The 15,007-nt window shown below is 34.6% G+C and overlaps 1 long non-coding RNA gene across 1 annotated transcript; it reads right to left on the minus strand.

Annotated features, from left to right (window-relative positions):
* Positions 1–325: 325 nt before the first annotated feature.
* On the minus strand, positions 326–4,313 carry LOC149137529 (uncharacterized). The gene is made up of 2 exons (XR_016241388.1): positions 2,729–4,313; positions 326–1,749 (listed from the first exon to the last, which is right to left on the minus strand). It is a non-coding gene; the product is annotated as an uncharacterized LOC149137529 (long non-coding RNA).
* Positions 4,314–15,007: the final 10,694 nt, after the last annotated feature.

The following is a 15,007-nucleotide window of genomic DNA, read 5'->3' on the forward strand; positions in this document are numbered from 1 at the left end:
CGTTTGCACGGTGAGAGATGAAGAGGTATTTTCTGCTACATTTGATTAATTAAGCCATGGGGTTAGTATTATTGATTCGCCAGTTATTGTTTTTTTTTATACTACCATTTTTTGAAATTCCTTTATTTCATTGAGAGAGTCTTGTGTAGAGTGTGGATTATGTTTGCATTCAAAAGTTATATACACCATGTGTACTCTGATACAACTGTTAGCACGTCGGTGAAACTGCTTTACTGTATTTATTGTTCTCTTTATGTTTTGATTTCAAATCCCGCCCAGGTCAACTTTGCCTTTCATTCTTTCCGGACAATAAAATAAAGTACTGAGGTCGATATAATTGACTGTTCCCCTCCTTCGAAATTTCTGGCCTAATGCCTATATCAGAAACAATTATTGCTATTTATTCAAAGCTGGAGAAACACATCAAACGTTTCCGTTTTTACATTAAAATGTAGATACATTACGAAAAATGTGCATAATAATTTACAAGGTAAACAAATGCTATAACAATGCTTCTTTTATTATGATCGATCGATTGGCTGCGATTGTCCGGTCGTCTGGTCGTTGTACACTAAAACGTTTCATCGCATAGCTACCTCTTCGTTTGCGATAGATTAGATTGAAGTAAAATTAAAAACGAATTTCTGTTTTGGTTAAAGAATACTAACAGATCATTACCTCTCTTTTGGTTTGTATGTATTCGGATGGGGCCAAGTAAAGACTCCAAATAAATGAATAATAATTATACTGTTCTTCAAACTAGCTGCAGAACATAAGGCCTGCTTTTCTTATTTTTATCATGTATGTAGTTCGTGATGTACAATTACTAACCCTGGACAGTAACATAGAATCTATTAACTTTGTTGTCTTAGCTTCATAATGGGTGTCAGAGATGAAGTCGATTTCATTGGAGGCTATTTCTAATTGTCCCCCTTTGATTTTGAATATCCTTCCGCCAACAAAACCCTGTGTTTACTGAAAATTAAGCATTGTGAATTACTGATATAAATGCAACTCTTTTCCAGAGGATTATCCAACTATCCATCAACCTCTATTCTTTTACCTGTTTCGTTCATTAGACTTCAGCCTTGTTGGAGCACCGCCTAGAAGGATTTTAGTCGAACAAATTGAGCACAATGCTTCTGCTCTTTTATTAAGTTAGGTATTTATTGTATGAATCACTTCTGCCAAACCGTCAACTTACGGTTGTCAAACCTGAGGCTATGATAGAAGACACTTGCCCAAAGTGCTGCACAGCGTGATCGAGCTCAAAACCATGTTATCAAGAAGCAAGTTTCTAAACTATAGAGCCCCAGTATTTATGTGGTGAATGGGCAGAGTCGTTAGAGCTTTAGAGCCTCGCATTATTTGTGTTTACTATATTCACTCTGAGTTCAAACGCTGCCGAGGTTAATTTTGCCTTGCCTTTTGTCGGGTTTGATAAAAACGTATCAATCCAAAGCAGAGTGGGCTGGTAGAAATGTAAGAAAACCAAACCGGATACCTTGCAGTAGCTACTCCTATTCTTTGGATTCTGAGTTCAAATCCTGTCATGGCCTACAAAGATAATAAACTTATTTTGTCACCCGATTTAACACCATCACCTGGCTTCTAAGGTGCTGTTAGTGAACCGCGTTCTGTGGCAAACGTTCTGGCCAGGTCCTCAATTTGAAGATAAATTCCTCCTCCTTATTCACAACCAGTCTTGAAATCCCTGTAAAGAGCCGTGGGTTCTGTCTTCCTCTATGACTAGAAAGATAAAAAAAAGATGCATAATATTTACTTTTGCGTTTTTAGTTGAAATATAACAGCATTGTACTCTCATAGTTAAAATCTTTCAGGATCCTTAAAATATCAGTTTTGAGGTAGAGTTGATTTGGTCTACTCTATCCAATCTTGCAAATTCGAAGCATTGTGCAAAAATGTAAGAGATATTGATTATTTGACTTACTTATATTCACAATTATATTGTATTAAACAAATTATTTTCATCTTCTACTCGACTTCTTCTTTCCAAAAATATTTAGCAAATTGGCAGTTAACCCTTATTGATCAATGAAGAGGAAATAATAGTTGATATATTCTTACTTTTCCTGAAGCATCAATTCCGGAAGAGAAAAGAAGCAGCTCAGGTTTGGAATCTAAACCATATCGACAAGAAATTGCCTTCACTCTATGACGTTTGCAACTTACTGATGATGTTCAGTCAACAGGGGGGAATGCATCAGCAAATAATTTTGTCGTTGCGTATTTTGTCAAGAGTAAGCCAATTTGCGTTCGATTATTGATTTCACTCCAACTCAAAAGGAAGGAAATCTTCAAAAATTGTGAAGTTAATGCCTTTCTTTAGGATATCGATTTCCACATGACCATACATTTTTGAAGGAGGTATGGTGAGTGACTTGTATGTATTTTATCGACCCACAAAAGGAAGACAAATCGACCCTCTACCTTTTCTATCCTACTGTTTCTCTATGAATAATAAATTACGGCTTCTGGCTTAGGCACAGCAATACCACCGATCCAAATACTTTATTGGTACTTTTTTATCGACCTTTGGAGAATGAAATAGAAGGTTGACCTCGGCGGGATTTGAATTCAGGATATAAGGATTCGGAAAAAATACTGCAAAGCAATTTTTCCGACTTTCCGCGTTTGAATAATAATGGAAGAGAAATAACACATTCTATAAAAAAAATAAAAAAAGTTACTGAATCTCGGAATTTACCTCCACATTTTTTCTCACACTGCAGAAGAAAATATTTAATTCATTTTATAATTTCTGTTACCCATTTGTATTAGTCCAACTTGTTAAGGTTTCGAAACTTACGACTGCATATAGATGTGTGTGATAGCCTGGTGTAGCTTAACTTCAAATTCATCACATTGATGCTTTCACTGTCAAGTGGATACATCTTACTCAACTACGAAGGGTTTCATGAGAATAGTCTGCATCTTAAAGCGTTAATTATTATTTTTTTCATGTATATATATAATACGATTTTGAACTTCTCTGGTATTATTCAGAATCAAGTATTCTTGACCTGCATTGGTCTTAAAAACGAATAGTACTAAATCGTTTTGGTTTTCCGACACTATCAGATTAGATTAAAGCTTTTTGGTTTTCTGACACTATCAGATTAAAGAAAGACGTCAAACGAGTCGACAAAGCAACTAGTTAGATATTTGATCTGTTAGAAATAGTAGCCAAATATCACCATCTTAAAAAAGAACATATTGGTAAAATATATTTCACAATTTCCTATAATTTTCATTAAGAAAGGCATTTGTATCACAACTTCCTATGATTTTCCCGTTAGCTATAATTCAATTACTGTATCCTTTGGTGCAATCAGTATTCTAAAATCGATATTCTTCATTTATATTGGTATCGCAGTTAGGTGTTCAGAAAGCCGTTCATTTATATTAAACAGAAACCAATGAAGCAATTTGGTAAGCGTAGACGAATGCTGATGGGAAATATTTCACAAGTTGTCGTTGAAACTTGTCGATCCTAATTCAATTGTTAATTCGCTTTCAACATTATTTTATGAAATGTTCGTTTTTGAATATAATCTATCTTGCACATTGGCAACAAAATATTCTAAATTAGATTTCATATCAGAAAAATAAATTAATGTTTAGTGATATATGATTCTATGTTTTCCAAAACTAAAATTTTCTAGATTTGACAAGTTCATACCCACTGGGGGACGATTATCACTTTACACACAAATGTGGTCGCACGTGCTTCCTTTCAAACTAGTAAATGTACCAATAACACATGCATAGTCAGTGTATGATTCTTAACAAAACTACATTGTATGACCTACATTCATGTGTTGCACACCTTCAAAATCATTTAGTGACGATAAATTAAATCTACTTATTGTAATTATTTAAAATTTATTTTGTGTGTTCGTATCACATAGAGTGGTACTGTATCACTTGATGACTTCGACTTGCTGTTTATCCAGTGGAAGTGAACTTATATAACACCCGCTCTCCCTTATAAAGGTTAATTATGCAATTATGTGGTGTGGAGAGTGTTAGAGAAAGAAGATTAAGTAATATTTTGTCGATTCAAGTATTTCTTTATATAACTGTAAAAGATACAACAATCATACAGTTACATTCGCTTCCCAGAATCTTTTCTCGTGGAAAATAATTACTCAATATGGTATAGTCATGATTAGTTCATCTTTGTTTTTTTTGGTTTTTTTTATCAGGTCTGGCTAGGAGTTAAATTACAAGAACGTAATGTAATGATATATTTTCTTGAAGAGCTGCGGCTAGTTTCTTATATATTTTATATTCACTGCATGGAATTTCAGATTGGTCTCTCACTCTATCCAATAGTTTATTGCTCAAGAGAAAGAAAATTAGACTATTAGGTTTACAACACTCACCTGTAATATAAGAGTAATTCAAGCAAGCGAGCTGGAAGAATCGTTAGCATGCAGGACAAAATGCTTTGCGGCATTTTTTCTGGCTTTGTGCTCCGACTCCAAATGTCGTCGAGGTTGGCTTTACGGTTCGTCCTTTCGTGGTCAATAAAACAGGTAGCAGTTGCGGACTGAAGGTTGAGGTAATCGATCTGCTGGCCTTGTGCTCAGATTTGAAATCTATATAAGATTGATTCATAACCAAATTTAAATGATCTAGGTATTAAGTATCAAAACAAAAACAAACCAAGGTATCCTATTTTTTAAATACATGTTTTACTGCTGTGAAAAAGTATTGCAAATTGACACTCAACTATAAAGAGATAAGTATATACGTAGCTAGGCTATTAGATACGTAGGGAGAAAAATAAATAGTTTGATAGGAAGAAGAATAGATATATAGACAAAACGGATTGAGTGTTGGTACGTGTCAAAAATAACCTGAATCAATATATTCTAACATATTTGAGAAAGTAAATACTATGTGAATAGTGTGTGATGGTGAGTTTATTGTTCATGACCAAGCAAAGAAAAACGTTACAAGAAGTTCTGTATACAACATCAATAGCAATTTTGTGTAAATAGGTCGCTTAAGTGTTATTTGGAGAAATAATTTCGACCATACTACACACAAGCAATATAGGTTACTAGGAGTTATACGACGAGAAGGCAACACTAATTAGATATACAATGACCGAATTAACAAAGTCGTATACTATACTATATATAGTTATACGAGCGAGAAGAAACTTTCATTTCGTGTAAGACAATTCTAAAAAAAGAAAAGAAAGAAGAGAAAAATCTAATACAAGAAGAAACAGTTTCTTGGCAATATGATTGTTAGACTAGAACAGATCAAAACCTGAAGCGACATTTTTCTATAAAAAAAAAGACAATAAAAGAAAAAGATCATGAAAAAATACCACAAAACAACAACAACCACTATATATGTTACTTCTGTGAATTATACATTAGAGTAATTGATATTCTTAGAACATCGCTTTTCATTGAACTGGAAGAACCATCCAAAAACACGTATCACATTTAGCATGATTATATACACGTTCAGTGACGCCTATAGAAAGCCTAAGTAACTACTGGTGTAGCATAAACCTAAAAACATACTATTCAGGTGGTCAATCAAGAAACATAATACTGATGGCAATCAGGCAGAATGGAGAGTTATATATATATATATATATATATATATTATATATAATATTACGTTCTTACGCACTAGTAATTTATTAATCGAAACAGCTGCCAATAATGCATTATAAATTGAAAATCTGTCTATCTATCTCCTTTACTTATTCCATTGCTAATGGTAGGTTTACAAGCAGTGCCGCTGTGGACAGTTAAAAAGAATTTTTTGTCTGTGATAAAACCCCAATGCTGATTTGAATCGGCTGATCTCACTTGTACAATATATGAAGATATCGTATATTGAGAATCGGTGTTTAAGTCTCTATTTCTCACGGTGTTGATTAATATCTATAGATATAATCTGTACTACTGAATAGTATTCAAACAAAACACTATTAACGCATTAACACACAAATATATTTCTTTTACTCTGTTTAAGCCGTTGGACTACGGCCATACTGGGGCAACCACCTTAAAGGGTTGTAATCGAACAAACCGACTCCATTACTTATTTATTTTTTCAAAAGTTTCGAACTTTTCTCTTCATCTCTTTTGCTTAATCACTAAATTTAGGGGCCATAAACAAACCACCACCGGTCGTTAAGCGGTAGGGCTACAAAAAAAAAACACATAAAGCACACACATGTACATATATATATGGTAAAAATTATTAATTGTTAATTTATTAATAAATTAATAAACTGATAATCCTTTACCCTTTTAATTGTAATATATATATATATATATATATATATATATATATATATACTAGGCTCATCTAAAAGGCTTTGATCGGCCCATGGCTATAGAAGAAGGCGCCCAAGATACCACGCAGTAGGACTGAACTTGAAACCATCTATGTCTGTGTCTATAAAACATGAACTGAATTTTATTATCCCCGATTGTATATACACGCGTTTATTAATAGACATATACACGCACTCCCATATTGTGGTACAAAAATAACATGGGTCCAATACACCTTGCATCAGAAGTGTATAAAACCTGACATATATTTTTCATAAATAAGGTCAGCATAGACATGATTAAACATTTGGATCTCAAATTTCATATAATCAACATTTTGGTCAATTGTATTCATCAAATGACCAAGAAAACTAAAAAGGCTATCTACATTCCAGACGCTACCTAATTCCAAATAATTTCCTTGAATGAAGATGGCACGCCGATAGTTACGACGACGAGTGTTCCAATTGATGCGATCAACGGAACAGCCTGTTCGTGAAATTAACGTGCAAGTGGCTGAGTAGTCCAAAGACACGCGTGCCCCTGACGTAGTTCTCTGGTAGATTTAGCGTGACAGAGGAGGTGACAAGACGGGCCCTTTGAAATACGAGTACAACTCAATTTTGCTAGCTTAGCGGACTGGAGCAACGTGAAATAAAGTATCTTGTTCAAAGACACAACGCGCCGCCGGGAATCAAACTCATGACTGTGAGCTGATTACCCTAACCACAAAGCCACGCCCTTTCACTTCGTCCAATTCTTCACAAATTTAAATATTCATTGCATTCCCTGCGGAGTATTCCATTTACATTTACAAAGTCTCTCACTTTCGCTTTTAAGTTTTAATTCGCTGTTTGGAAAACCCATAGTTTATTCTATCAATGTATACGTAATGTAAAAACATTATCCATTAAATGAAAATTTTAAAAAATACCCGTATAATTTTTGAACATGGGATAGCGGTGAGAAGAGTTAGAAGGTTAGGTAATTACTATTAGAAGACGAGGAGAAAAAAAAGTCACCGACAAGAACTGGAAATTTGCACTTTATTTTCAGTTTCTAAACATTCTATACCACTAAGCCAATATAGACACAAACAAGTTGCACCAGCGACTTCAACAGTGATACACATACATACTCGCGCACACACATAGATACACATACACACAAATGAAAGGGAATGAATGTGTGTGTGTGTGTGTGTGTGTGTGTGTGTGTGTGTGTGCGCGCGTGCTGTTCTCTGATAAAACTTCGTGCTGTATCACTGTTGTGAAGTTTTGTCAGGGAACAGGTCGCGGTTTCAGAGCGACGAAAATATTTTGACACAACAACTTTCTCTCACTCTTTCTTCCTGTTTTTGTTGTACCCGTATTTCAAAGGGCCAGCCTTATCACACTTTGTGTCGCGCTGAATCTCCCCGAGAACTACATTAAGGGCACCCGTGTCTGTGGAGTACTCAGCCACTTGCATGTTAATTTCACGAGCAGGCTATTCTGTTGATCGGATCAACTAGAACCCTCGTCGTAACCGACGGAGTTCCACGATATATATATATATATATATATATATATATATATATATATATATATATATAAAGTATTGGTATCCAGATGACCCAAGATGGCAGGTAAGAATATGTAAGACCGTAGTTAGACTCTCGGTTCGATAATAATACGAGTGAGGAGTCTAATGCCGCTCTTGTGAGTAAGATCCCTTTGAATGGAATTTATGTCTCCACGCTGTCCACTCGTAATAACAAAATATAAACTCCTATCGGAATATACATACCATATATATATATATATATATATATATATATATATAAACCATTTTCTTTTTTCTTTTTTATATATATGAATCAACCATGTGTCAGTTTTCAGGTCATTAATTAGTATTTGAATTTCGAACTTCATCATAGACTATGCTCTTAATCAAAACACATAACCTTACCATTAGCTAACTGAACAGGAGGTTATATCGCCCCCGAAATAGATCGGTCTTGCGTCGATGTTAGAAATCAATATATAAAGATCGGTTAAAATGATCAACAAAGCTGTCTTTATTTTAGAAACGCCGAAAGATGGTGATAGCTCACAGATGGATTATTTCTTCAACCACTCCTTTTGCTATTTATATAACCTGACTATACCAGAGTATATCTTCTAAGCTTTGGGTGAAATTAATGAGCAACGAGATTAAGATTCACAGACACATAAGAATTTCGAATAATTCTGCAGATTAGATATTTACAAGAATTTTTAGTTGGGGTATTCAGCATCGAGTTCCTAAGATCTTCTCTGTACCCTTAAGAAAACTAAAAGGTATCTAGGTATCGAAATATTAATTGTACAAAATTTCCAGTTTTGGTAGCTTTGTGCTGTATGTGCTAATAACATTAATTTAAAGTTATATAAATTCCAAGAGTGAGAGAGAGTTACTTTGCTACGAGCGTTACGCAATGAAGATCAACTATCGAAATTCGAACCATTGTTCAATTTGGTAGGCTGTTCGACTTCGTATAGACTCAGCCATCTGTCGGCCTTAAAACAGAGGAATAATTCGAGTATTTATGTAGCCTTGGACTTAAGCTGAAGACAAACACGTTTCTATTAGAGAAGTAGACGTAACTCCTAACTGCTCCTGTTTTTCAAGGGAGGACTCTACCATGACAAACACCTCAAGTATTGATTTACTTATAAAGATATATTTCCTATCAATGACCTTGCGCTCTTCTATTACGCATGTGATCAAAAACGTTAACCTTCGTATATATAATAAAATTGCATTGAAGATTTAATTTAGGATTCTGCGATCTCAGATATTTAAGTATATTTATTGATGTTGGCCGATAGAAAACTAAGGAAAAGGCGATAACAAAACTGTTTACTATTTGTTATTCACGTTTATTACTGCACAAAAACATTCGTCATTATTGTTTACTTCATATGCGTAGACTAAATATCAAATAATATACACATTACACGTATGCTATTATACATTAGAATTCTATGTACAAGATATATACATGCAAACGCTATGGATGAGAAAGAAAAAAAACAAATAACTATAAGGTAGAGTATCATGTTTTGAACATTTAATCGCTAACAATTGTTTTACAAGACGGTGTGAATAGTAGTATAAGTAGAGAAATTATAAACTGATGCTACTAGTGTTAATGATGATAGTGGTGATTGGAGATGTGTGAGGGTGATTTGATCGTGACATGAATAATGATGGCATTAGCAGTAAGAGTCACAGAGGTGATTGAAGTTATTGTTATTAGCATTTGCGGTTATGGTTGTAAGGTTATAGTAGTTGCACTTAGCAACAGCAGCTACAGTTGCTGCTGCTTTTACTGCTGCTGCTGCTGCTATTGCTTTCGTTGCTTCTATTGCTGCTGCTGCTGCTGCTGCTAAGATATCCCAATGTTAGAAATGTATTATTTTCCTTACAAAATACTTTCAAACATATTTTTTAAAATATTGATTTATTTTTTCTATGATACTTTTTTCTAGAGCAATTATATAATCGATTGGATCAACAACCATTACATTACTGGTACGAGAAATAGATGAAATGCAAAGTCTATCGGCGCAAATTTTATGTTCTGACAATCTTTTCACGTGTCTTGTTTCTACTTGTAAATTGTAAATGAATTCAGTATCAAAGAGAAGACCAAAGAGGACGTTATAACACTCGGATATTCTAAGTAAAGAAAGTGAAATAGCATCGACTGGTGATTATATCTCTTTTGCATATAGGTGCATTATATAATGTCCTGTGATGCTCGCTATACAAGTTTCAAAATATATCCACAAAACTGTTAGTCCTTCATATGTTACTCTGGAAAATATTTCACATTTTGCAGATATAATACGGAACAATGGTTGACAGAATCAGTACAGCAACTGTGGTGTAGTATTTAGTCTAATCTAATTACCTTCTAAGTTTGAATGCCACAAGTCACTACCGGCAGTACTCGAAGTAAACAATCACAATTGATTATAAATACTATTTTGACTCTACATCCAATAATATTATTCAATGCATGTTTACAGTACTCCGTGACATGAACTTACCGTTAAAAGAAAGATTAAGTGTCACATATTATAACAAGCATATTACAATACACCCAGAGAATATAGAAAAATACATATTACGTTAGCTCTCAAACAACTCTTGCTCAAAGGTCCCACTGATAATTTGGAGCTACATTCCATCGATCAAGGAGCTGACTTACCTACGATGAAGTCCCACCAAAGCCACTCCTTGGATAACACCAAAAGCAAAACGGGAGATGAAATCTTCCATTTGTACGATTAAACCGACTCCTTCCACGTTTCGGCTACCGAAGCAATACACTTTAGCGGACATCACCCGCATTTTCTAGATTCTTAACAAATATCTAGTCTTCTCATGTGATTCGATCTCATATTGCAATTACTACAACATGTACAAAAATCAACCGAATCTCCAAATATGGTGTTCCTCCTGTTGATTAATACTGTATGAGATAGGAAATTTTAAGCTGGTATATATATATATATATATATATATATATATATATATATATATATATATATAAACCCTTTGAGCTTGTAACACCAATTTACCCGTGGATGGCTTATTTTTCTCTATACCGTAGCACCACTCTACACTGTAGCACCACTCTACACTGTAGCACCGGGGGAGTGCCAGGTATATGGTAGAATAAGGTTCAGGAGATCAGGCCTCAAAGGGTTAAGCTGTTTACTTTGATTTGTATCACTTGATTTGTTTGTTTATCTCCCACTGTTTACGCTCTAACTTCTATAGTTTTATACGAATTTATAGGACAACTTAAGGAGCTAGAAACATCGATGTCTAGTAATCCTGACAGATGGTGACACTGAACAGATATGGTGATTTTACACCATTTTACTTCCATAAGAGAACATTTTCTCTACAGTAACTGCAGTGAATTTGCCTTTTAGCAATTGAAATATGTCACAAACATATTTTAACTAACCTATACATTGCTTATGCCTAAGCACTGCTTGGCGCTAATAATATATATCCCCCAAAAAAGGGAACGGAGTTGATAAACTCCAGGCTACATATATTTCATAGCAAGCGGGACCTCGGAAGTAGTAATTATCAAAACGAGGGGTAAACAGGCCAAGGATAACTTGATTAAATGAAGTTTACATTGCTATTAGGAGATGCTGTATTAACTCGCAGGGGATACGATTGCATTTCGATCGAATCCCCTGCGAGTAGAGCATATATGTATATATATATATATATATATATATATATATATATATATATATATATATACATATATATATATACATATATATACATATATATACATATATATCTATATATATATATATATATATATATATATATATATATATATATATATATATATATATATATATATATATATATATATATATATATATATATGTATATATAGGAAGAAGTCAGTTGGGAGCAAAACCGAACCTTGATGCTCAACAGAACCGACAAAGTATGGAACAGAAAGAGGAGATTCGCATTACGGGGTCGAAAGCTCTGCTAATGTCTAGGGCGACAACATTGCTTTAATCATATTTCTCTAAAGTGAGCGCCGAATGGTAGGCGACAGAGTAAAGTAAATAACTAGTGGAACTGGCTTCGCAGAAACCATACTGACAAGCATTATGCCGTAAGAGGGAGAGAGAGAGAGAGAGAGAGAGAGAGAGAGAGACTGCGAGTGAAAGAGACATATTTGTTAATGGATGCTTTCAAAAAGTATGGAAAATTGGAAGTGAATGCCACAAACGTTAGTTGACAGGGTCAGCAACACTACCTTTTCGAAATAAGACAAACTATGGCGTGCTTTTGGATTCAAAGATCTGAATACATTCCTCCGGAGAAGGGCAAATTTCTGAGATGTAAAACGTGTATGTATGTATGTATGTATGTATGTATGTATGTATGTATGTATGTATGTATGTATGTACAATAGAGAAACAGCCGGTTACTAGTCTAGATCCAAGACTCCTTCATTGGAATTTCAACATCAACAAGGTATTTTTGTATGTATATGTGCAGATTTGTATGCATTGTTTTATGTAAGTATCTCCATACATATAGTTGCACAGCTAGACATGCACAGATAATCTTAAATGATAAACTTCTCGAAAGTTTAACAGATTTTTACAGTTGTAGTGATGGCTTGGATCTGTAGTTTTTTAATCAACTTGTATGTATGTATGTATGTATGTATGTCTCTTCTATTTTTTTAATTATTATAAATCTTCCACTGAGGAAGGAACTGGTTTCCAGCATAGATGCAAAGCTCCATCTTTTGGATGTAGTTAAAACAAATAACTTCACAATTGGAACTTGAGCAAAGTCTTGCATATTTTTACTGTTCTATTCACAGATTGCACTTGTAATGTGCGAATTAGCCGGTCGATTTCTCTTTCTGAAAATCCCAGCTTATCCAGATTTTCCTTTAAGCGTTTACTAACAGAACCTAGTGCTCCAATTATTATTGGTATGAATATGAATTCAAAGTCTGGATATAGAAGCTGGCGGTTTCGAAGCAGTTGTCTATAGATATCCTCTTTTTTTATTTTCAAACAGAAATATCTGCAGGGCAGCTGACCTCTATGACGATACATACATTTGCCCCTCTGTCCCAAACAACAATATCCGGCCTGTTATGCTTACATTTGACAGAAGTTTTTGTGGGAATATTCCAGCAGTATTCCTTGAGTTGGTGTTTATGAATGTATTCCATAACAGCGATTTTCTAAGTTTATTTCAGGATAGTCTTTTTGCTGAGCTTTCTCAGTGGTAATGTTTTTCTTCATCATCTCTCTGTATAATTCTTGTAGGTTAGAGGCAAACTTGCGATTGATACTGGCTCGTTCGAAAATTCGCATGCGAAATTTCTCGCTCATCGTCCTGAGTTCATATTTTTAAGTGATTAGCTTTCCCTCAAGATCTCGGTGTGAAAGGCTGCCATAAAGTTTCGTTAATTTTTGTTTAAGGTAGAGTTGGTGAGGTGTAAACTCCTTTTTCTCCTTACATTATATTATTGTAGTTAACCATCCGATATGGCGACGCACATTATTGATGCTTTCTTCAAGTTTTGTTTTCCATCTAGGTTGTTTCCGTTTAGTAATTTCGTTACTTTGTTCACTGTAGATTTCTCCTAGGTATTCTTTAAGAGTGATAACGGGTGAGTATATACGAGTATTTATATTCTAGTAATTAACTTCACATGATTCCGTGTGCTATCCAGCGACCACGTTGATAACTTTAAACATTAGATCGGTCGGATTATTTCTCACTCTTGTTTGGAATGGTCTATTGCTCAACAAAATCTTCTCGGAAGTAGCAGATTTTTTTGCGAATTATAATTTTAAAATGTTCTTGCGTTGTATGCATTCCTCAGTCTTCGCTACTGAGTCAGCTAATTTTGGAGACACACTCGACTTTAGCGATGGCAGCAGCGTTGGTTTGTTTACATTATTTTTTACGCCGCTTCTGGTAGATTTTGGCCCATTCTCAGTGTTTTGGGATGATTGAGGAAAAGTTTGTTTTTCTTATAAATTATTGGAGAAATAAACCAGTTACCGATTTGGACTGAAGAAGTCGGCATATTTCTAGAGGAAGGCGTTCAAAACGGACTTTTTAAACGGTCCTCTACACCTGCACGTCCAATGTTGACGGCGCCATAATGTATGTATGTATGTATGTATGTATGTATGTATGTATGTATGTATCCTTTTGGGGAGTGGCAAATTGGTAAGTTATATAATGTTTGTGCGTGTATGTATGTATGTATGTATGTAACAGCTATTAACGTTTTATGAACCGTTTTAAGTTACGGGGACGAAAACAAACCAAAACCGATTTCCAAGCGGTGGGAGGTCACATACAAACACAAAGGTACACACACATACACACACATACACACACACACACACACAAATGCGCGTATGCATATATACGGCAAGCTTCCACACACTTTCCCGCAACGAAATCTGCTTACAAGGGATTTGTGGTCCCTGGACAATAATAGAAGACACTTGTCAAAAGTGCGTGCTGTGGGACTGCAGCTGAAACTTTGTGACCGCAACACTAGCTTCTTAACCATACAACTATATCGGTTTGTTATAGAAAGATTTGCCAGCCTTCGATCTAGTTATATGTTCGTTTTAGCATCTCATTCTAAATAGTGCTTTTACTCTCATGTTAATGATTTAATAATAGATTATGGAAAATAAAACACTCTATCGCAACCATTCAGATATAGTAAACCAGTTGTAAAATGAAAAGGAAATAACCTCACTCAGCATTCATAGCACTTTTAACGACTAGCTCGAGTATCAACATTTCTCAATTGAGAGTATAAAACGTTGATGAACAGTAAAATCTGCTTCGCTGTATCAAAATATTTCGCATATGTCAATTCGTAGGACGTTCGTACTAAAAACTGAAGACATATATTCCGGTTTATGGAACTCTTTTACTTTCTTAGAAAACGATATTATCCTTCTTAACATAAAAAAATAAATGATTTTCGTTCTTATGTTATATCGAATATAATGCCTCTTAGTCATAAATCAATATAGTTCGTGAGATGCAAATTGAAAGGAGAGTGTTACATGATGTCTGATGTA

The sequence above is a fragment of the Octopus bimaculoides genome, chromosome 1 (assembly GCF_046866305.1).
Source record: "Octopus bimaculoides isolate indiv1 chromosome 1, ASM4686630v1, whole genome shotgun sequence".
Lineage (NCBI taxonomy): Eukaryota > Metazoa > Mollusca > Cephalopoda > Octopoda > Octopodidae > Octopus > Octopus bimaculoides.